Source organism: Suncus etruscus, chromosome 19 (assembly GCF_024139225.1).
Source record: "Suncus etruscus isolate mSunEtr1 chromosome 19, mSunEtr1.pri.cur, whole genome shotgun sequence".
In the NCBI taxonomy this organism is placed as follows: domain Eukaryota; kingdom Metazoa; phylum Chordata; class Mammalia; order Eulipotyphla; family Soricidae; genus Suncus; species Suncus etruscus.
The window spans coordinates 34366464-34391862 of record NC_064866.1 but is presented as its reverse complement, the minus strand read 5'-3'; positions in this window follow the sequence as shown (position 1 = coordinate 34391862).

Genomic DNA, 25399 nt, shown 5'->3' with positions numbered 1-25399 from the left:
TTTACAATGATTAAAAATAATTATCAAAATATCAAACCAATTATTTAACTTGATATTTTGCTTTAAATTTATACTATACTCTCTTTAGTTGACTACTGATTAATATAATTAAAGAGCAAAAATACCTCTCCAGGGGCTCAAGCAATAATACAGCAGGTAGGGTACTTTTCTAGTACGTGGTTTACCCTGGTTCAATTCTCAGCATTCCCAAGCACTCTTGGAGTGTTCCCTGAATGTAGAATCAAGAGTAACTCCTGAGCACAGTCAAATGTGGCCAAACATACAAACACAACAACAAAAGCAAACCATGTTGCATTGTTATCTATGTAAGCATTTCATAACTTTATGATTATCTGGGAAGAATCTTCAAATCACTTCCTAATAGAAACTGGGCTGAGAAAAATGTAGATTTCTGAGATCAACTTGCATTAGACTTTATTTGAAGTGCAAGAATTCACAGAAAAGAGATAGGATGGGCCCTTGGATTAAGATTCCTTGAAGCTCTTTTCACTTGACACTTAATTTAATGTGATAAAATAGCAATTTTTCTTCTGACATCTGAGGATAGGGAAATGGCAAATACAGATCAGTTTTTCCAATGGTCTTCATAATACTCAATAATAGAACTGGGGAAAGTATTCTCTCACAAAGTTAAAGAAAAAAAATACCTGAAAACATGCAAACTAAGGGAAGCAGGAAGACGTGTAACCCCTGTCATTAAAGGGAATAGTCCAGGCTCCAGGTGTAGCTTCTGAAAACAACTTCTCTACTTCATAACTATATTATACAAAGGAAATTGTTTTGGTTTTGTTTATTGGCTTTTCTTGTGGTAGTACTTGACTTTACTAAGCATTCATATCAGGCTCTGGGTTCAGGGATTACTTTCTGTGGGGTCAGAGTACTGGGATTCTTGGGATCCATGAAAAGACCATGTGCAAGACTAGCACCTTACCCATTATATTATAACTCCCACCTATACAATGGAGACTAATTATATCTCCTGCCTCTACCATGAAGAATATGGAAGTACTTATTTTCTCTATCTATATCTAATATTCTAAGATTCATTTTCTAGATAGTTGAAATCATATACAAAGGATTATATTTTTTTAAAAAAACAAACTGAACATTTGCAGAGACCAGAGAAATTTCTAAACACTGATTTAACACAACTGTTTTGAAAGGCAATTTAGTTTTCACACTAAAGTGTTTGGATGGGTCAGCCTAATGTGGGAGATTTTTTTCACAGAATTAACCATATTTTCACAGAATTTCACTCACCTTGTTATTGGTTCTGCTTATATATGCTGTGTTAATTCTAGGGAACGTTTATTTCTGTTCTTTCTTTCTTTTTTTCCTTTCCAGAACTTTCCTCTTACACTGTTCAATTCTTCTCATGCATCCATACTGACTATAGACAACCAGTTATCTCTTGTTTCTCTCTTCGCTTTAGACTGCAGATACAAGCATAAGTGGAAGGCTTATTAATACTATTACTTACCTGCACTTGGGCTTCTGAAAAGTCCTTATTTTCAGCTCTGATATTCTTTTTTTTTTTTTTTTTTGGTTTTTCGGGCCACACCCATTTGATGCTCAGGGGTTACTCCTGGCTACGCGCTCAGAAATTGCCCCTGGCTTGGGGGGACCATATGAGACGCCGGGGGATCGAACCCTGGTCCTTTCCTTGGCTAGCGCTTGCAAGGCAGACACCTTACCTCTAGCGCCACCTCGCCAGCCCCAGCTCTGATATTCTAACCAACCTTTAGTAAACACTTTTCGATGTCTTTTCTTCTTTTTAATATCAATTTCTTGATATAGTCAAAAGTGAACTATACCAACCTAGTTGTTTCTCTTGGATACAGATAGCTGCCATTTAGATACTGTTTCATTTTAGGAGGAATTTAGGAAGAAAGTAAAAGGCTATACTTATTTTTTATTTAAACCATTTTCTTAGTGACTTATTGGTTTTCCTTTTTATACATGAAAATATGCAGAGGTGATTACTTTTGGCACACTTCAAAAGTTAATATATATGCATATTTAAGTAAAGAAAAAAGTAATAAAAGGAAACAAAACATTAAATAAACATTGGGGACTGGAGGAGAGATAGTATAGAGAATAGTACCCTTGTTATCACCGAACAGACAGGGGTGCAATCCCCATATGATCTAAACCAGCCAGTACTGATTCCTGGGTGCAGAGCCAGGGAAAAGCCCTACATACTACAAGTTATGACTCTTAAAACAAAACCAAATAAAAATTGAGTGTACTTTATATATATAGTGCTAAGGTGCTAAGGAACCTAAGGAGGAAAAACTAACCCAGCCTTAACAGTGTTTATGCTGCAGGTTCATTGCACTTATTGTTCCCTTTTCTAAAACATTTATCATTTCAGACCTATTCACAATTTGCACTGAAGCCTAACACAATTTTCTCAAAACCCCTCCAATTTAGTTTCCCTATGTGTCCCTTACAAGTTTTATTCATTATTATTGTTAGGGTCCAGAGTCCAAGGGTGAGACCATAAAATTGGAGTAAAGCTAAGCAAAACATTATTCCGTTAGCCATAAGCACCATACTGACCAATTAGGACTGTCTCCCAGAGGAGATGACCACGCCCACGGTCACACATCAGAAAATATAGGGAGGAGATATAGAGAGGCTCTAGCTTCTGATGATCTTTAAAATGATTGGCTGCTTTCTTTTTTCTTTTTTTTTGGGGGGGGGGGCGTAGTGGTCACAACCGGCGGCACTCAGGAGTTACTCCTGGCTCTGTGCCAGAAGTAGCTCCTGGCAGGCACGGGAGAACATATGTGATGCGAACCTACTGCTCCCATTTCCAGATAGACTACCTTGCATGGCCATGTAAGTTTGGGGAGATATTAATGGAAACAGACTTGAGAAAGCCTAACATGTGGCTTATAATATGTGGTCCTTACAAAATGTCGCCCTTCCTTGTTAAGAACACAGAGCCCCAAAATTATATGACATATTTACATTTATTTTGTATAATCTATATATTGGAATCAAACTTTCTGAGGGCAAGAAACTTTTCCTGTTGACCACCTTCTCTACATTGGCTTGTGTGTTTGGAGAGTCAGACATTCTACTGTTCTACAAAGAGGTTGATAGGTATATGTTTTGTGAATTGGTGTATGTTAAATACTAACTAAATGAAAAATATTGAGTGATTAATGAAAACCTCCTAAAGGAGGTAAGAAATGATGTGGTTAAGGAACGGAAAGCATGCATATTAGCTCAAAGGCAAGCAACACGAAAACAGGTATTCTAGGTAGTTTAAAAAAATAGAGAGACAACTGTAGAAATGAAAGAGCAAATAGTTTGGTGTTGTTGATGCCATAGTGATTAGAGGTGCTGAATGATAAACTGAGGCATATCAGATTTATTAAAAGTATTAAAAAATAGTTTATCTGGGAGCTGGAGCAGTGGCCCAGCAAGGGAGTCTGCCTTGCGCACTCTAGGATGGACCACAGTTTGATTCCCCACCCCCATATCCCATATGGGCCCCCAAGTCAGGAGTGATTTCTGAGAGTGCATAGCCAGGAGTAACCCCTGAGCATCACCAGTATGGCCCAAAAACCAAACAAAAAAAAGTTTATATGTTAAAAGATATTTTACCCAACTAAATCACGAAATCATCGACTCAAGATACCCAAATTATATTCCATTAATAAAATAAGTAAAAATGGCTTACTAATCTTCATATAGAGCTACAGATGAAGCTGAGAAACAAGAGCTATTTTTTAAACAAAGTATGTCAAATATAAGGGCTTTGGGTTAAATGCCTTATAACTTGAATTGTTATATTATTTTTATATTCCAACTTCAGAGCCTGGAATTTAAGGCTCATCTAGATCACCTGTAATAATAGTGTTTATTTAAAAAAATGCTCATCGGCAAACATTTGTGATAAGGGACAGTGTACATTTTTTCTATATTTTTGTTATATACATTCTTTGCTATATTTTAGCCCCATAATAAGCACTGCTTTAATTTTATAATTATAACTTTTGGCACCTTAAATTCTTTAAGAGTTTATTTCAGCAAACCTTGGTTCAAATTGTATGAAAGCAAACTAGAGTTAATATGATTGCTCTAAAGAAAGGCATTTATAGAGAAACCATTGAATGGTCTAACAAGGAATTAATTGATTGTCTATCTTATATATGGTTTTAGTTGGAAAAAAACTGCCCTTTTTTGGTTAGTTTATTATTAGATTGCTTTTCATTGGTTGTTATTCAGTTCTGTTTTGTTGGACTTGAGTGCATTTGACTATGGCTTAGATTTGGTTCTTTTTTTTTTTTAATCCCCCAGATTTGGTTCTTTTAAGTATCTTCCAAAACATTGAGCCATTATAACTTGATGACTTACTTAATTAACAGTCACGTTCATTCATGAGGTTGCACACTGTATAAACAAATATATGGAGCATGGATGAGAATTGTTACAAAGTGAGGATGAAAAGCCATTGGAAGGGCATGGTCATTTGAGGACTAAATTCACTCATTTTCTCAAGCCTTAATATTTCTTTTTCAAATCTTTAAGGACTGTGATTTTTTGAACATATTTATTCTGACCCATTATAATAAATAAAGTTGAAAATAATGTTCCAGTTTACAGGTAGATTTTTAGAAAAGAGACTATCTGTTACAGATATAGGTACTAAATCCTAACATACAATACAGACTTCGTTACTTTTACTCTTTCATTTTCTATTCCATTACGTTCCATATCATCCTGTGGCATTACATGAGTTTCTAACTAATTTTTAATCTAATTCATTTTTAAAGATGGTTGGTTTTTTAAATAATTGTATTTCCTTCTTCATGATTATTCCAAATATAATTATGACTGGGTTGTGGTGCAAATATATATATATTATATATATATATATTTGGTTTTGGGGTCACACCTGGCAATGCTCAGGAGTTACTCCTGGCTCTGTACTCAGAAGTCGCTCCAACCAGGCTTGGGTAGCATATGGGATGCCAGGATTTGAACCGGGGTGTGTTGGCCGCATGCAAGGCAAATGCCTTATTACTGTGCTATTCCTCTGGCCACATTATATATGCCACATTCAAAGCAAGTACCTATCTTCAGTATTATAGCTCCAGCCAATACTAATGTGTGTGTGGTGTGTGTGTGTGTGTGTGTGTGTGTGTGTGTGTGTGTGTTTACAGCCTGAGCAGTATGACTTTACAATCTAAACCTAGGTCTAGATATTTTTGCATTAGAAAATTCACTCCAGGCACCAGACTGTTGATCCTAAGGTTATTCAGCTCTCACTCTGAGGGAGGTTTTGTGATGAAGAGCTGGGAGGTGGGTTAATGGTCCTTGCCTTCAAGCAGCCTGGGTTCAAGGAGTGGGCTGCCTTCTCTTGAGCATGCCAACAGCAATTATTTTTCAAAGTAGATCCGTATTAGATGAGTTTTTAAAATGACCTGATTCTAGGCAGGATGCTGAGGAAAATGAGTGAGAATTTCTTGTGAAGATCATCATTGTTCAGATCAATCATCCTGGAAAAGGGCATTTAGCAAACTTCAGTTGTCTGGTGTGGTTGGAATCTGCCTAGCGTATGGGTGGCTAATTTTAACATGCAATAGGCAAGATGGATTTTTGAAATCTTTGAAAGCAACCAGAGTCCTTACAGATCAGAATTAGGAAAAGAGCAGGCTGTGCATCCATGGAAAAAGGAACCTAAAAGTCTAACTGAGTCTAAAAGCCTGAAATTGGTTCTTCAACAGTCTCTCTGCATGGCCAGAGGCAAATAATTGAACTCCAGCTGCTGACCTGGGTGGAGAATGTGGGGTTGAAAAAAAAAAAGCCATAGAATAGAGAAAGGTTTGTGAATGCTCAGTGACCAAAAATTAATCCAAACTCAACTGTGTTGAATGCTCTCTTTCCAGCAGTGCTTAGCCAGGTTGTATTTCCTGGGCAAAAGGGATTGCAAGTGGAAAATGGCTAGGAAGTCCTGATCTAATCTATTTAGGCTCAAATATCTTACTACTAAAATAGGTGTAGCAGTACTGTTTCTTGACTTTCTAGCAGCAACACTGTCCTTTGAAGCATTTTAAACAATAATGCAAAAAAGCACATTGTGGTGTCTCAAACTCCTTTATATGAATGAAAACAGGTTCAATGCATTTTCAATCAACTACGTGATTAAATATAATAATAAATGCTTTTTTAATTCATAATGACTTACAATTACAAGGCTAACTATTTTAAAGATGAGGAATATTGGGGCCCGGAGAGATAGCACAGCGGCGGTTGCCTTGCAAGCAGCTGATCCAGAACCAAAGGTGGTTGGTTCGAATCCCGGTGTCCCATATGGTTCCCCGTGCCTGCCAGGAGCTATTTCTGAGCAGACAGCCAGGAGCAACCCCTGAGCACTGCCGGGTGTGTCCCAAAAACCAAAAAAAAAAAAAAAAAAAAAAAAAGATGAGGAATATGAGATCAAAAACAGATCAAAATCTTGTCAAATGAAACAAGAGCATCAAGTAATGAAGTCACCAAGTAATGCAATCAAACCCAGATCATTTAGTTTTACAGTACTTTCTATAAAACACTCTGGTGTAAATTGGCATCAAAGATCTGAGACTTCATGTTCCTCTAGGTCCAAATGTTTGGTCTGCCTCTCTTAAAACAACGGTCAGGAAGGGAATATGCTCCTGTTTTCCATATGATATAAAAATACATATTCTCCCTTCTCTTTTTCTTTCTTTGAAAGTCCCCAATTATTATGCATTATCATTTGTTTGTGTTGAATTCAAACGGGATGTTGCTACAAAATCACAGAATTCTGTTAAAGGCTAGGTCTGGGCTAGATTCAGGAATAACATTTTTTCATGCTGAAAAATATGTAATTAACCAAATGCTTATTATATTCCGTTTTAAAAATGGAGAGCATCACAGATGTCATCAGAAAATCACATGCATGTATTACATGCTTACACACACAAGCATATGCATAGGTGCAAGTGTACTTTGCATTTAATGCTACCAAAGTGAAGTGATGGCAATTAGGGCTCAGCTCAGCTGAGTCCAGGCTTACTCTGTTCCTATCACCTTGTAGTTTCTTGTCTGCCGTGAAGGTCTTTGCTAGGCTCCAGCAAGTAGACTGTAGCTTTCTAACCAGAGTTTAACCTGATTTATTATATACTCATAGAAGAAAAATTCACTGTATAAAACTGTCACAATAAAATATCATAGTCTAGGTGACTTTAGCAATAGGAATTTTTAATTATTTTTCCATAATTTTAGATCAAGGGAGAGAGATTTTTTTTTTTTTGGTCACTCCGGCAGCCATCAGGCTCTACACTCAGAAATAGCTCCTGGCAGGCTCAGGGTATTATATGGGATGCTGGGATTGGAACCATTGTCCTTCTGCAGGCAAGGCAAATGCCCTCCCTCCATGCTACCTCCAAGGTAGAGAGATTATTTTTACAAGTGTTGTTTTTTTCCTTTTTCTTTTTTCTTTCTCTTTCTCTTTTTTTTTTTTTTTTGGTTTTGGGGCCACACCAGGTGGGGCTCAGGGGTTACTCCTGGCTGTCTGCTCAGAAATAACTCCTGGCAGGCACAGGGACCATATGGGACACTGGGATTTGAACCAACCACCTTAGGTCCTGGATCAGCTGCTTGCAAGGCAAATACCGCTGTGCTCTCTCCAGCCCCTTTCTCTCTCTCTCTCTCTCTCTCTCTCTCTCTCTCTCTCTCTCTCTCTCTCTCTCTCTCTCTCTCTCTCTCTCTCTCTCTCTCTCTCTCTCTCTCCTTCCTTCCTTCCTTCCTTCCTTTCTTCCTTCTCTTCCTCTTCCTTCTCTTCCTCTTCCTTCCTTCCTTCCTTCCTTCCTTCCTTCCTTCCTTCCTTCCTTCCTTCCTTCCTTCCTTCCTTCCTTTCCTTTTTTCCCTCCTTCCTTTCTTTCCTTTTTTCCTTCCTTTCTCTTTTCTCTGAATACCTTTCTCCTGGATTTAAAGATAGCTGTTTTCACATAATCTTCCCTCCAATTGTCTGGCTCCTAATCTTCTTTTCTTTCAAGAATCCCAATGGTTTTGGAGTAGAGCCAACTCCAGGGTCTCATTTAAGCTTAATTATATCTTTAAAGACTTTGTATCCAAATAGACACATTCTGAGTGTGTCTGGAATTCTAGGAACTGGAAGTAGTAACATCTGGACTTGTTTGGAAATTTTAGTTCCTAAATCACACAATGAAACAAAAGGAAAAATGAGAGGAGAGAGTAAGTCAAATCTACATGTGACATTTCTAAATCTTTAATAAAAATTTTGGAAAACAGTATAGACACATCTCAATAACCTAGGAATTGAATTTTTGTAAAACTCAGCAATTATTTTTTAATATAAATTTACTTTACTTAAAGACCATGGACCACATAGTTGACCATAATGTAGTTGTTTCCAGTTAAGTGTGAGTGAAAGTATTAAAAAGGAAAAAGGAAAAAGAAGAAAGAAAGAAAACAAGAATACACAGCGGGGCCAGAGAGATAGCATGGAGGTAAGGCATTTGCCTTGCTTGCAGAAGGACGATGGTTCAAATCCTGGCATCCCATGTGGTCTCCCGAGCCTGCGAGGAGCAATTTCTGAGCATAGAGCCAGGAGTAACCCCTGAGCGCTGCTAGGTGTGACCCAAAAAAAAAAAATACACAGCAAGAAAATAAGAAAATTTGTGAAAATCATTATATCTCACAAAAAGATCATTAAATCATGAGCAGATTTAGTAAGCTCTTGTTATTAGTTGATTATTTTGTTACTTCCTTGGTTTCTAAGTATTAGGTGATTTCAGATACACCTAAATTGGTGTGTTCCTATGGGAATGATAGTAATAAACTAAAAAGGCTGTATTTACAGCTGGGTGGTCCAGGAACTTTGTGGGGTGTATTTTCAATTGCCAGGACACAAGAAGGTTGGAGGTAGGGTGCCAGCACTCATTCCAAAAAAGTTCTAGAGATAGAAGTTCAAATACAGGTATATCTGGAGTTTTGGTCAGGTTGGGGTCGCTGCAGAGACACTTAGATAAGTGGTGAGGCTGGGCCATTAGTGAAGTGGTGATTGTGGATGATAGGCTCAGCAAATGTGGCTTTGGCAGAGCAGGGACTTGCTCCACCTTCTCCTTCCAAGATTGCTAGTTTTCAGCTTCATGGCCTACGTACCCATCAATTTTTATAGCTTCAACCTAAAAATTTTACTCTTTGAATGATCCCAAACACTATTTCTAAAAAGACAATTGTGCCTCCTTTGTTCATCACAAAACAATTTACCATTTAGTCAACATCTGGAGACAAACCAAAGTGCCCGAGAATAGATGAGTAGATAATGAAATTGTGGTCTATCTACACTGTGGAGCCCGATTCCACATAAGAAAAGATGAGGGCCCGGAGAGCTAGCATAGCGGTGTTTGCCTTGCAAGCAGCCGATCCAGAACCAAAGGTGGTTGGTTCGAATCCCAGTGTCCCATATGGTCCCCCGTGCCTGCCAGGAGCTATTTCTGAGCAGACAGCCAGGAGTAACCCCTGAGCATTGCTGGGTGTGGCCCAAAAACCAAAAAAAAAAAAAAGAAAAGAAAAAGAAAAAAAAAAAGAAAAGATGAAATGATGAAATTTGTTGCCATGTAAGTGAAATTAGAGGATATTATGCTAAGGAAAATTAATCAGAAGGAGAGGGACGGATACAGAATGATCTCTCATTTGTGGGGTATGAAGTCACATAGCAAGGAAACAACAAATGGCCAAATGCAATAGAACTATTGCCTGTAGAAAACTGAGTTTACCAGGAGAAAAAGAGGAGAGGTCTCAGGGACCCTAGCAGAAAAGAAGTCTCTTTAGTGGTTGGTATGTACTCTTCCTCCTCCTTCTCCTACTCCTCCTTCTTCTCCCACTTTGGGGTGAGGGGGAGGGTAACTAACTTTACTTTAGATGGAAACAGGATATTTATAATGTGTCTCAGATAATCAGGTTAGGGGAAAGTAGAGTGTGACTTCTATGTCAGCAATCAGGTTAGGAGAAAATAGGCTGTGAGCTCTGTGTGTTTAGGAGACTGAAATTGTGTGTACTCTGTTTATAGAATTAGGCAAAACAGGATATAGGAGATTAGGAAAAGCAGGGTGTGTGTTTTTGTGTTTAAGCAGAGTGTGGCTCCACGTCTTTAGCTACAGATAGGGTTTCTAACTATCCATGATTGCAGGCATTTTTTGTGATCTAGAAACATTCCTTATAGATAAGGGGGAGATTTTGGGGTTTTCTATAGTTTAATAGATGTAAGGTGGGACTTGTATACGCTTCAAATGGAACTTGTGCTTTTGGACATTACTTTCCTCTTTGATATTATACCTACCACTCTAGCTTTGTAGTCTGTGTTTTTTCGTACCTGACATTTGAGCATGCTCTATTTCTAAAAAAAAAAAAAATTGGGGGGGCATTTCAGACTGTACCTAGATTATTCACTTCCAAATAGTTACACCTGGGCCCCGAGAGATTGCACAGTGGCGTTTGCCTTGCAAGCAGCCGATCCAGGACCAAAGGTGGATGGTTCGAATCCCGGTGTCCCATATGGTCCCCCGTGCCTGCCAGGACCTATTTCTGAGCAGACAGCCAGGAGTAACCCCTGAGCACCGCCAGGTGTGACCCAAAAAACAAAAAAACAAAAAAACCAACAACAAATAGTTACACCTTTGCTTTTGTTTTGTTTTTCTTTAATCAGAGTTATTCTGGTCTAATTGACATATATTGACATTTATTTATTTTAGGTGCATATTTTGAAAAATGTGTGGTTTATATACCCTACCATAAGCTACAGAACCATGATTGAGAGATAGCTTAATTTTATCACCTTCAACATATCTCTTCTATCAGTACAATCAATAATTGTCTCCAGTTTTTAGTCCCTGGATATAACATTATTTATATAGCTATCAATTTGTTCTTTTTCTAATGTTCTGTAAATGGAATCATCTATGGAATCATATACATGACTTCCACTAATTTTTAATCTATTTTATTATATACCTTAATAATTAATTTCATTTTCATTATTAGTTTTGTAATATGAAAACAATTTAGCTTTATTCATTGATAAATAAACTGGGATATTTTGAGAGTTTTGATATATGCCTAAAGGTTCGATGAGCTCTTGAATATCAAACTCTGTGTGAGCAATTTTATTTTCTGAGTTTAGTATTGAGTCAGTCTATTAATAGATGAGTCTTTAGGGAATAGATCTAAAGATGAGATTGAAATCTAAAAGATGTAATGAAATGTCTGTGAAAGAAAAAGTGGAAGAAACAAGAAGACAGGGAGAGACTTCCAACCACAGCGTAGATCATATACCTATGATAGGATTAAGAGAAGGAAGACCAGAGCAAAAAATATCACACACTATTGAGGCTTAAGAAGAGGGCTTCATCCAGATCTATGGACAGCATTTTTTTTTTTTTTGGGCCACACCCGGTGACGCTCAGGGGTTACTCCTGGCTATGCGCTCAGAAGTCGCTCCTGGCTTGGGGGACCATATGGGACGCCGGGGGATCGAACCGCGGTCCATCCTAGGCTAGCGCAGGCAAGGCAGGCACCTTACCTCTTGCGCCACCGCCCGGCCCCTGGACAGCATTTTTATTCACTGTACTTCAAGTAGGCACTGGGATTAACCAACTGGAAATGTCTCATTGGTGTGATTTAATTGATGGATTCAAAGAGACATCCCTGGGACCAGAATTCACTTATATTCTGGCAGCATCTGATTTGAGTTGCTCATCTGCAGAGCTTTCACGAACTGTGCTATTTGGTTTTATGGTCAGTGTATATTTAATTCAAATTATACTGCCTGATATATCCAAAATAGCTGCTTCTTTTTGCGTTGCCAATAGCAACATTTGAAATTTCCTTTGTTCTTCACCAGCACCTCGTATTTTTGTTCTATTTATTTTGTCATACTTCGAACACTCTGGCAAGTGTGCAATAATATCTGTTTGTAGTTTTAATCAATACTTTCTTATGCCGAATCTCTTCTCTTGCTTATTGGTAGCTACAGCTCTCCTTCCCTGATGTTACTAGTTAAATCTTTACCGATTTGAAAAAGAAAAAGTCTTGTTACAGTCTTTGTATTAAATTGTAGGATTTCTTTACATATTCATGGTACAAGTTCTTTTGTAGTTTGCGCTTTGTTTGTTATTGATCCAAATCTGTGGCTTCTTTTTTCTTTCAGAGAGCCAGTAAAATTCAGTTTGTATTTATGATTTATAGTTAGGGTTTATGTTCCTTGTCTGAGAAATCTTTCATTAGACAGATCACAAAGAAATTTTTTTTTATGGTTTTTAATTAGAAGTTTAATAGTTTTTGATGGCACCTTTTGGTATGTGTTTTATTTTTTTGTTGATGTTTTTATGTGGCGTCACATAGCAGGTCAGGTTACATTTTTAGCAGATGAATGGCCAATTGTCTCAACACTATTTATTGAAAAGAATGTTCCAGATGCTTTTGTCAAAAATTAATTGACCACATATTTTTGAACATTATTCTATTTCTTTGAAGACCTGAATTTCTTTTAGTATCCCATAGCACACTATTTTGTTTACTGTGGCCATGCAGAGAGTCTTGTGATATGATTATGGTTGTTCTCCAACTTTGTTTTATTTTCCTCAAAATTATTTAGTTAGAATCAGTTTTATAATTTATTAAGAATGTTCTACTAGAAGGTGGACAAAATAGCACAGCAGGTAAAGCTGTTTGTATCCCTAGTGCCAGATATGGCTACCTGAGCTCTGCCAGAAGTGATTTTGAATGCAAAGCCAGAAAAACTTCCTGAATACACGTGACACCTTTGTATTTTTTTTGTTTTTGCTTTTGTTTTGGGGCCACACCCGGTGACGCTGGAGGGTTACTCCTGGTTATGTGCTCAGAAATCGCTCCTGGCAGACTCAGGGAACAATATGGGATGCCCGGGGTTGAACTCAGGTTAGTTTTGGGTCAGCCACATGCAAGGCAAACACCCTACCGCTGTGCTATCACTCCGGCCCCACTTTAGAATTTTGAGACCAGTTTATGTATGAACATGACATCTCTCTGTTTATGTAGGTCTTCTTTAATCAGTGTATTTATGTGTGTATATATTATATTATATAACTTTTAAACCACACCTGACAGTGCTCACTGGGCTCTGTGGTAAGAGATAACTCCTAGTTGTTCTTAGGAATCATCTATAATCCAAGAGAGGGAAGCAGGGTCAGCTGCATATCTTGATCTCTGTGTTACCCCTCAGCTCCCCCAAATTCATAGCTTTTGAAATATAAATTTTGAAACTCTATGTTAGTTACATTGTAAGCTCTTCGTGCTTTGGTGCTCTTGTGAATTGTCTTATTTTCTTTTAATTTTGCTTTTCAAAACTTGGCTTTAATATCATCTATTCTAATGTAGTTTTATTTTCCAGTTGTCCATTGTTCATAGGTATAAATGCCACTGTTTTTTATACATCAACTTTGTTTTTCTCTGATAATTCTTGTTCTGGTAATATTTTTAAAGCTTAATTTTTTATTTCTACTCACTTTAAGATTATTTTACATGCACCAGAAAATGTATTGAAAATGTATTAGTGGCGTATACTCTCCCTGCAAAAACTGTGCGGTAATTATGCTTTCAATTGTAAATTTTTTATTTTATAAAGATAACAATTATTAATATCACCTAGGATATACCCTCCATTTATCATAATCAAATATAATATAAAAACAATAGACTTCGCACCAGCTTTACTATAATGTAAAATATTTTTCCAAAACACTTTCCAGAGGTTTTTTAAATGTACCATGAATAAGAAAGACTTAAAAATTAAAGGAATGAAAACACTACTCATGAGCAAATATTAAATCACCACAATTGCCCATGGCTTTGCGTAATGGTTCCATATATGTACATCTAATACAATTATTTGTTACTGCAGGATAGAACAGATTATTGTTGCTTTAAATACCAGATGCAGTATTTGACTTGCATGTAGAGACCCATGTTGAATGAAATCATGCTTTCTTTCTTGATTTATCCAGCTACACTTGTAAAGTTTAATTTGGGTAGATTAAGTCAATGTATGTTTCATACAACTCTACCATAAAATACTTGTTTAAACAGTTTTTCATGAGCCAACAGGAATAGACAAGAATAAAAATAAACACCAGTGCCAAACTGCAGTCACATTTTAAGAAGTTAAAATATATTCACAGAGATGGAAGATGATATATTCTGAGGTTTGCACAAAATCAAGTTAATGTGGCAACACAAGCTAATGAATTGGTGGCATCTGATGTGTTAACATTCCTAAATATTTTTAAGTGTGAGGCTTGTATTACAGTTTTTAAATAATTCAAATATATTTTAAAATGAAATCTACATCAAATCCTCTGGCTTGCCATAATAGAGTTGGTTTTCTACTTAATATTCTAGAAACAAAAATATAACAAAACATTTGTCAATATTTAAATTTCATTCATCATCATGAACATATCTCAAGTATTCATAGGTGCTACAAATTTGTGTGCTTAAGACACAGTTATTTAACATTCAACGATTCGTTCAGTATGTATTGGGGTTGGTAAACTAGTACAGCAGATAAGGAAATTGCCTTACACACAACTGACTCAGATTTGGTCCCTGACATCCCAGATGGTTCCCCACTGCCAAGAGTAATCTCTGAGCACAAAGCCAGGAATACGACTTGAACATAGAGTGTAGCCCATAAAAGCAATATTTTTTTTTAAAAAGTATTACTGAGAGTTTGCTTTATATTAGGCATTGCAGAGGTGAGTAATAATTAATCAGAGCAGATTTGCTTTCAAAGAGTGGAGTTGGTAATATTTGGAGTCATTTTGCTAGTTACTATTGATAAGGTGCTGTTGTCACCTGGTAAACAGAGCCCTCAGGAATGCTTTTAAACATTCTACCATAAACAAGAAAGCTCCACAACCAAGAATTCTCTTGCTCTTAAATGTCAATAGTTCTGGATTTACTGAATCTGTTAAGGATAGGACTCAACAGTAAAAAAAAAACCAGACAAAATATTTTCCTGGAATTTGTGTTTTTGCCTGTAGAAACAAGTCACTTAAAAGTCGTATCTGGGGCTAGAGAGATAGGACAAGGATTAGAATATTTACCTTTTATGTGACCAACCTCAGTTCAGTCTCTGACCCCTGGAGCACAGAGCCCATAGTTGACTTTGAGCACTACTAGCCAAAAATAAACATAAATTAAAGTAAATAAAATATTTTTCTAGGGGCCAGAGAGATAGCATGGAGGTAAGACATTTGCCTTTCATGCAGGAGGTCATCGGTTCAAATCCCGGCATCCTATATAGTCCCCGTGCCTGCCAGGAGCAATTTCTGAGCCTGGAGCCAGGAATAACCCCTGAGCACTGCCGGATGTGACCCAAAAAAAAACCACACCAAAAAAAAAAAATCTTTCTAGTATATTAAAAAGTATTTGAGGTTTTATACGATGAGGGGAGAAAAACCTACCATGATTGGGAATAGGGAGAAAGTGTGTGTGTGTGTGTGTGTGTGTGTGTGTGTGTGTGTGTGTGTGTGTGTGTGTGCGCGTGTGTGTGTGTGTGTGTGTGTGTGTTTGTAATGTGTGTGTCTGGATTCAGATTGGAAATTTAAATAGTCACTTAAAGAATGTCTTTCAGAAGAGATGACATAGGAAGAAAACTCTGAAGAAATAAAGGGGTTTAGGTGTGGACTTCTGGGAAGGAATAACCTTAGGTCAAAAAATAGTAAGAGAAAAGGCCCCAGGCAAATGCAAACAGACTATTGAGACTTGAGGAGAAAGTAAACCAGAACCCAAGATTAGATAGATGGGTCTGTCATGCTATAGGAGCTCTAGGTGATGTAAGGTTTTGCCTGAACTCAGAATAAGAAAGGAAGCTTTGGCATGGTTTTAGCAAGGAGTATCGTGAACAAATGTTATGTGTATAGGCTCCTACTGGTCACTGCTTTGCAAATTGAATATGGAGGACTAAGTATGGGAACAAGAAATAGTCCTGATAGCAATCCAATGAGAGATTGTGACTAAAGCAGGGAGGCCCAGGGTGAAAGGTAAAACATAATGGGGTTCTGAGCACTGTGATAATAAATATTTACAAGTCTTATATAAAACTTACATAAATATTCACTGAAAGTAGAAGAGAGTTCACTCATAGAGACTCAGCAAGCTATAGAAAATATCTTGTCTTTTGTCTCTCAGGAGAAATAATGTTTCCCTACCTCAGCAGAAAGAAGATGGTTCTCAATTCTTGGCAAGAGCCCTTTCAAAGGGAGTTCTGGCTTTGGTTCCAGGGTGTGAAGATTTATTTTGTCGTGAGATTGTACTTTTCAAATTGCTTTTCTTTTTATTATTTCCAAATAAATCAATTTTGTGCAAAAAACAAATTTTTGTTGGTGGTAGACAACATGTTTTTTCAAAGGTGTAGGTGGCAGAATTTTGTGAATGCCTCTGAGGAAAAAAGAGACTAGAAAAGTTTGATTTTTATTTATTTGATTTTTGTTTGTTTTTTTAATCAAGCCCCTTGAAGAATGGAATTTCAATTTATTGAAATGGAGAGAAAGCTAGGAGATTAACAGCTTTAGTGATAAAAATCAAATCATTGTGCTTAGAATAAATTTCTTTTTATGTTTAACTTGAGGTACCAATTGAACTATTCAGGGACATAGCTAACACTTAAAATAATTCTGTGAAATCTGTACTATTGTCATTCTCATTTGTCATACAGAACCAGAATAAAGAGACTAACTCATCTAAGACCAGTTTTGTGACCTGGATTCCAATTATACAAAATGGGCAACCTGGCAAAAAATTATAATCTCTCCTTTCAAATGGTTTCTCTTGACTTTTCTACCTTTGCTGGTCTTGAATAAAGTCCAGGTCTTTGAAATATATAGGTTTTCAGAGAGAACCTTATATGCTTGCAATTGGTGATCTAAAAATTATATTTATTAAAATGCTGCAACCACAATGCACGCTCTGACCAATATAAGATAATTCTCCAGTTGTAGGCAATTCAAAGATGATCACATATTGTGTATCCACATAAGTAGTCTATCAATATTTAATATAATTTGACATCGACAATATTTTGAGCATGCATAAATATTAGGCCTTAAACTTTAGGGTACTACCAAAAGATATGAATTAAAATTCAGCCTCTGATATTCATTAGAAATGGGATTCTGGGGCCCAAACTTATTATTTTGTAGTGCTTTATTGGGAGAAGATTATGTGCACGAGAGAACATTCTTTTTATTATATATTCAGGTGTTATAAATTTTTTGTTTATTAGGGGCCGGGCGGTGGCGCTGGAGGTAAGGTGCCTGCCTTACCTGCGCTAGCCTAGGAGACGGACCGCGGTTCGATCCCCCGGCGTCCCATATGGTCCCCCAAGCCAGGAGCGACTTCTGAGCGCATATAGCCAGGAGTAACCCCTGAGCGTCACCGGGTGTGGCCCAAAAACCCAAAAAAAAAAAAAATTTTTTTGTTTATTTGACAAAAATTAAGTAAGCATTAAGCTTATACCTAATCAGCCCTGTAACGAAGTTATCCTCCACTACATTAGTGGCTATAGAATATGTATAGCTTTGTTTTCTTTATTTTCTTACAAGATTTGTCTGTTCTATTTACTAGGGAAAATACTATGGAGAACAATCCCTGCTTGGCACTTAGGAATTCAATGTGTATCTTTTTATTAAAGAATAAATAATTCTGATTTTTTGTTCCTAGAAACTTAGCCCTACTTTTTTTTTTTCTTTCTATTTTATGGATGTGAAACATGGTATTCAGAGCCATTCGGGGGCAACATCTAGTCACAGGCACCTAATAATAGCATTAGTACTAGGTTAGTGGGATTGTAGATTTTGAAAAATTTACCCTTGAGTAAATTAGCATTAGCAGATACGAATGGTTGTCAATTTAGTTTATGTCCTGCTTTGTTGTTTTACCTCTTTCAGTGTAATTTTATTTGTAGATGACAGACAATAATAATACCCAAATAGAGTTTCTGAGAGGTTTAGACAAATTAGTACAAACATACTGCTTAGAACAGTATAATTAAAAACTGTTATACATATTCAATTGTACTAATATTTTTTTATTCTTTAAATGGTAACACATTACTCCCATTTTCCACTGTCACCACAATCTAGGTGTCTTGCATTTCCAAACGTGTCCAAATATTGTGAGGTATTTATTTGCTCAGATATTGCAGTAATGTGTGTGTGTCTCTTTCTCTCTGTGTTAACTTGCCTATTAGTGAGCAAAATATGCCAGAATATGACTAATGGGAAATTGTTTTGTGCAACTTGGAGAACAGAAGACTCAGGAAAGAATCCCCCAGAGGAATAATCTGATGGTGTAACCAATATATTTTGCAGGTTTTTACTTTTAAATTATCACCAGCTACTAATGCAGTAATGGCCCTGCGAAGAACATGGATTTATCCACAGCAAGGTGGGTTGTGTTTCCCTGCTACATTGCCAGCTGTCATCTTTGATATTAAGCTGCCTCACTTCAAGCCAGTATCTGTCAATCCAGCTTTTAAAGATGAAACTTCAAAACACTGTGGAGGCTTTGTCATTTTTGTAGATGGGGATGAAAGATTTTTTTTTTTTCTGAGCTTTGTTTGGTAGGAACCATTTACTTTTTTGCTGAGCTAGAATCTAGGCTGTTAGGCTGCACTGTGCAGTCAAATTTCTTAGCAGACTGGAAAGGCTCTGAAATTCTTTTTAAGGCTCTTGGAATTGACCCTTTTCCAAGTACTCTTTGATGCCTTGGGCAAAATTCTCCTTTTATCTAAGCAGTTCTTCCTCAAGTCCGTACTGGCCTTCCTCTGCTGGGTGGAATGGCTTTATTTAGTGTATGTAAACCACAGAGGAACAAATCCCCAAGGAAACAGAAAAAATACACGTATAGTAGAAGGAAAAGTTTTTTGCAGAATTGGGAGGTAATAGCTATTTCCAGATTGTTTATTTTCATTTGGGGGGGGGCATACTCGGTGGTGTATAGTGGCTCATTCCAGCTGCTATGGTTGGGTACCAATCCTGACTGTGCATGGGAAATGCCTTAGAAACTATGTGGTACTGGGGATTGAGCCTAGGCCTCACACTTAGCTCACTGAGCTATATTTCTGAGTTCTAGGTTATTCTTCCAGAAAAATATTAAATAGCTACACTAACAACTAGCATGACAATGTTAAAGAATAAGAGAAGTAGAGTGTCTGTCGCGAATACAGGCGGGGTGGGGAGGAGGGGGGTATTGATGGTAAAATGCTGCATTGGTGAATGGGGGGGTATTCTGTTTATGACTGAAACCCAACTACAAACATGCTTGTAATCATGGTGCTTAAATAAAGATTTATAAAAAGAAAAAAAAAAGATGCAACCCTTAAAAAAAATAAAAGTTCTACCCTGTTGGATATGTAAACATTTTTGGGGGGATTATTATGTTACTGACCCTACCCTGATTGGTGATTGTGCCCTACCCTAGGGTGTGACCTGGCATTCTGCTCCCACCCTAGGGTGGTACCTGATTCTGTTTCCACCATTGGGTGGTACTTGATCCCACCATTGGGTGGTACCTGATTCTGGGGGATAAAAGCAAGGGTCTGTGTAAGGCGAGAGACTTGTTTTCCTGGGGCCTAGTCTTAGGCCTTTTGGCTTCGGCCTCTTCAAGGAATAAAGAGCTGTTGGCTTTCTTCCCGCCGCATTCACCTCAAAACCGCGGGCTGAACAGGGTTACAGATGCGTGTTCCAAACTGGAGGAGAAAGGCCTCATCTTCCATCCCTTCATCAGTCAACTTCATCAGGGGCTGATTTGCAGCACTACCCTTAAAAAAAAATCTAATCTGAGCCTAAATAAATAAATAAACAAACAAACAAATAAATAAAAGATTCCAATTTAACAAACCTACCAGTTTCGTAAACCATGTAACTTCCCTCAGTCCTTCTTTTCTTCCCTCAGTACCCTAGATTAGTAGGACAACGAGCTGGACAAGGAAGACTGAACCTCCTTTCTCTCTTTTTAACCTTTGAATGAATTTGACTGCTTGGTGAAGTCCAACTGAGACAAAGAATGAATCATTCTCAATATCAATATCCATCACCTTTATTCATAGCTCCCTGTGTTGTTTCTTTCTTCTTAAAATACCTTTTTTTTTTCATAGAATTGGGAAGATATTTTTTATGAAAAGGAGTATTTTTCCTCCTGTAATAAGGAAAGAAATACATATCAAAAGTAAATTAAATGTGAGATTTGATGTGAGTAGTTATGTTGCTGTATCTATTCTCTAGCAATTAGTATTATAGATCCAAACCAACTTACAGTGTCTGTTACAAGCTGCCCCTATAACAACTGTTGTCATGGGAATAGAAGCATATGAGGGTGGACATCCCCCCACCAAACAATGTTCCATGTATAGCCCATGATCAATAGATATCTGTTGTCAGTTTTCCTTGAAAAAGACTTAAAAGAACATTTTGTGACCAGGATCAATTCCGGGAGATCTGTTGAAGATAGCAATCTGTTGGTTTTAGTTTTAACATCAATTTGAGATAGCCTGCCTACTGTTTTTATAAGAACATGAACAATCCCTGGGATAGGAAGAGATAAGTGCCCCCATGACCTCTGTTTGGTCATCACTTTATAGACCATTGTTCACAAACCATTATCTTACTACCTTTACGTCTGAGTACACGCAGTATGCTGCTTCCCCAGCTGCTTTTGTGAGTTAGAGAGAAGGAACCAGGCAGCCCATAACCTTTGTTCTATCCATTTAATGGGAAAAGCAAAGCTCAGTAAACTAGAGCCCTTCATTTATTGAAGAGATCATTGCCAAAGAAGGAACAATAACCAAAAGACTATCAAAATTAGAGTCACATGGGATTAGGAAAAAAAATCTGTGGCCCATCATACATTGGGACTAATTCTCTTTTATTAAGAACAAATTTAAAAAAAATCAAAGACCCATCTGTCATGTATCAACATTTGCAAATTGTACATTGTGTTTTACCAAAGGCAGGTTTGCCATGCTAGTGGACTATATTTCTAAACATGCTTGGAAACTCAGGCCTTAGCCCTCCAGGCCCTCTCCTGCTACCTGTGTTTGTGTCCTTTGTGCCGTTGTTTAAATTGATTTATTTGAACAGGAAAACCTTGGGAAAAACACCAACATGTGAGGGCTGCCTAGCTCTTTTGCACAAACAGAGATAAGGGCCCTTGGGTCTATCCAAAGCAGCGTAGTTGTCCTGCATGAATTTGTAACCTGAGTTTGCAGCAGTTGCTTGAGTTACTTGCATCATATCCAGGGTTTACATTTAAGGTCTGTCGGGGCCGGGCGGTGGCGCTAGAGGTAAGGTGCCTGCCTTGCCTGCGCTAGCCTTGGATGGACCACGGTTCGATCCCCCAGTGTCCCATATGGTCCCCCAAGCCAGGAGCAACTTCTGAGCATATAGCCAAGAGTAACCTCTGAGCATCACCGGGTGTGGCCCAAAAACAAAAACAAAAAAAACATTTAAGGTCTGTTGGCTCAATCCACATATGTACTATACTTGGACAGAAAATCCTGATGCCTCACTTTTGTTCTTGCTACCATCCCTATGTCACACTCTGCTGGTCATCTGATAAGACCTGATGGCTTGGAAGCACCTCATTGCTTGGCTTCCATGTCAGAAAAGTAAAGAAGGAGCATAGTAATCTATATCACAGTGCTCTAGCAGCTTCCTCTTTCTTCTCTCATCAGTTTGTTCCTCCATTTAAGGGAACACATTTTTTTGTTAATGAGGAAAAGAAAACAACTCCCCTTCTAGCTATTTCTCTTAGCAGTTGTCTATGGGGTGCACATTGCTGCATCGGTTATGCAAAATTGATGAGGGAGCTGCTCAAAAATGATGCCAGATTCTTTTTGAATTGGAGGTAGTAACAACAATACTGAATCAGATCATTTGTGTTCAAGTAAATGTCATTGCAGACATGCAGCATGTACAGGCATTCAGGGCAATAGCAGTGATTAAGAAGGATGTTCTTTTGGTTAAGTTGCTCTATCACTGAGATACGATAGTGCAAAAGTGATTTTTCTTAAAAAAAAAAAAATTGAGGGCCATTTTGCATGCATAGTCCAAGGACAGACATCACAAAAGGACCTAGGGAAGAGTGAAAGAGTATGTATGGAGCCTGTAGTTATACCCATGACAGAATACTTCAAGGGAGAGAAACCCTGTATCTCTTAGGCCAAGGGAATTCTCTTTCTGATCTCCCCAATATTTGATGTGCCTATGAAAAAAAAGTAGCACAAATGAATTTTGTTGTTGCTGTTATTGTTGTTGTTGTTGCTTGTTTTTTGGGGGGGATTTTCTTTGTGCTTTGTTTTACTTTTATTTTGGGACCATGGTTATTGTTTGGCTGTTGTCTTTATTGCTGTGGCGCTTTTTGAGTTTTTTGTTTGATTTTTATTGTATTGTTATGTTTTTCTTCCTTTTTCCCTTTATTTTCTTAAATTGATATTTATAGCCTTTAGAAGGACTCCTCCCTTTTTTGCTTGTTTGATTTTTACTCTCCCCTTTTTTCTTTTTCTCTTTCCTTCAAATAGAACCACATAACTTGAACCATCTTATTCTGCCTCACAAATTGAGGGGGTGAAATTTTGGAGGGCACCAAGACCAAACAGTCATATGAACATTGAGTGGAAATAAAAAATGATCAGACTTAAATACCAAATCCAAAGCCAACGACAACAGAATCGATACCCAGTTTACAACAAGCTAGACACAGAGGGGACCACTTATACTAGTAGCCCAGGGGTAAAAGGAGGGGGATATGATATCAAAGGAGGGGGATATGGGATGCATGCGGAATAGGGCAGAGGGAAGACAACATTGGTAATGGGAATGCCCCTGATTCAATTTCACTAGGTACCTAAAATATTACTGTGAAAGATTTGTAATCCACTTTGGTGAAAATAAAAATTATTATTAAGAATAAAAAGAAAGAAATCATAAACATTCCTAGCTACAAAGATGGACTAGAAATAAACCAGGTTGGTTCAACTCAAATTTAGTAATGGGAAGATCCAAAAGCTACTCCAAAGAGGAGGTAGTCTAGCTTCACTTCATCACCCCAAACCCTTCACCCTTCATTCCAACTCATGGAGGCACTATAAATGGAAGAAGAACTAGTGCTAACATAGTGACTGACAAAGTAGTCACAAAGTAGGACCCAGACTCAGGCAGTATTTGTTAAGTTTTAAGGTCCAAATGACCAATATGTGGTTCAATATGCACATTCACTATATTTGTGTTAATACTAAACAGCAAAGTCATTTTTATAGCAGTGAGATTTCATCAAGTGTAAGTCACTGAGTGTAAGTCACCCTGATAGTACATGATCAGCAGCAGTAAGAACTTGTTGACAGATTGAATTCAACTTCTCTCTCATCTTGCAATGTAGAAACAGGACTTATCTCCCTTCCCTCGGCAGGTGAGATGACAGTGGCCATATTGCATCTACAGCTACTGTTGGGGAGACTTCAGGTCTTAGTTGTTCTGTGAGCTGGGTATTCTCATGACTTGTGGGAAAAACAAGGGAATTATAACTATATTTGGAAGTCACAGTGGCGAAGCAGATATGTTTTATAGTTTCATCTTAAAGACTCAGCTTGTTAGTGAAATTTATAGCTGAGTTTTTAGAGTTATTTTAGGAAGAAAGCTCCATCTTTAGCTTTTCCTAATTATAATCTCATCTGCCCTTAAATTCTGGGAAGTTTGTAGTCTGAGATATTTCTTTTTTTATATATATCTTTTATTTAAACACCTTGATTACATACATGATTGTGTTGTTTGGGTTTCAGTCATGTAAAGAACACCACCCATCACCAGTGCAACATTCCCATCGCCAATGTCCCAAATCTCCCTCCTCCCCACCCCACCCCCGCCTGTACTCTAGACAGGCTATTTCCTTTATACATTCTCATTATTAGGATAGTTTGAAATGTAGTTATTTCTCTAACTAAACTCATCCCTGTTTGTGGTGAGCTTCATGAGGTGAGCTGTAACTTCCAGCCCTTCTCTCTTTTGTGTCTGGAAATTATTATTGCAAGAATGTCTTTCATTTTTCTTAAAACCCATAGATGAGTGAGACCATTCTGCGTTTTTCTCTCTCTTTGACTTATTTCTAACCCTACAGGGAGTAGGTAGGTGTGGAAAGTGTGACCAAATCTTTCAAAGACATTTTTGTTCGAATTTGATTCAAAAGCTCTAGTTGCCAGGTATTATGTCTGAGCGATTGCTGCATTCCTGGAATTTAAGAGACTTAGGCTACAGACCTTCCATCAGGAATCATAGTTCTTATGGCAGCGTCAACACCCAGACTATTGAGAAGAAATCTCACTGGGGATTAAAGAGAGCCCAATTAAGTTTGCATTAGTGAAAGTTATTGAGAGTGAAGGTCTATTAAATCAGGCCACTGCTGCTAATGCAAGTGGAATGGAATGCTCTGGGGTTCGTCTTGGCAGTGGGGGTGAGGATTTTAGGTGGGTGCAGGATTTGGATTCCTGCATAGTTTTGCTTTCAGTCTGTGACCTTGGAGCAGAGGCTGCAAGCTTGAGGTCATTGGGAAAATGTTTTCTCTGGGCCATAAGTATTGGTTCTTCAAGACAAAGGCAAAGTCTTTTATTAGTAATAGTAGTATTTCTTGTCCCTTGTATTTAGCAGTGGTTATCAGATAAAGGAAAGAATGAATGATTATTGAGATGCGTTCAGCAGGCCTGGGTTTTAATCCACATTCCATCATAATGACTTTAATCACCTCTATGTCATTGCTCTGATAGTGAATCTTGTGCTTTTTAAAACCTTTCTGAACTGGGCTCAGAGAGATAGCACAGCGGCTTTTGCCTTGCAAGCAGCCAATCCAGGACCAAAGGTGATTGGTTCAAATCCCGGTGTCCCATATGGTCCCCCATGCCTGCCAGGAGCTATTTCTGAGTAGACAGCCAGGAGTAATCCCTGAGCACTGCTGGGTGTTACCCCCCCCCCGCCCCCCCAAAAAAAAAACCTTTCTGAACTGATGATTTATTTTACATACCAATTTCCCCAAACTAATCTCTGAACTCCTTAAGGAAAATATTGCTCAAAGGCTCATTGTTTAGTAAGAGATGATGTTTGTTATAGCATACTGGTCAATAAAATATGTGTTCTGCTTTCCAGATAGCTTGTGCATTTATCCTGACAATACCATTTCCACAGTGTCACCTCAGGTAAATTGGTTAACCTCTCTCTGTGACTTAAACTAAACCCGGGTAACAATGTCACTAACCTCACAGAGTTGTAGAAGGACTACAAGTCAAATACAC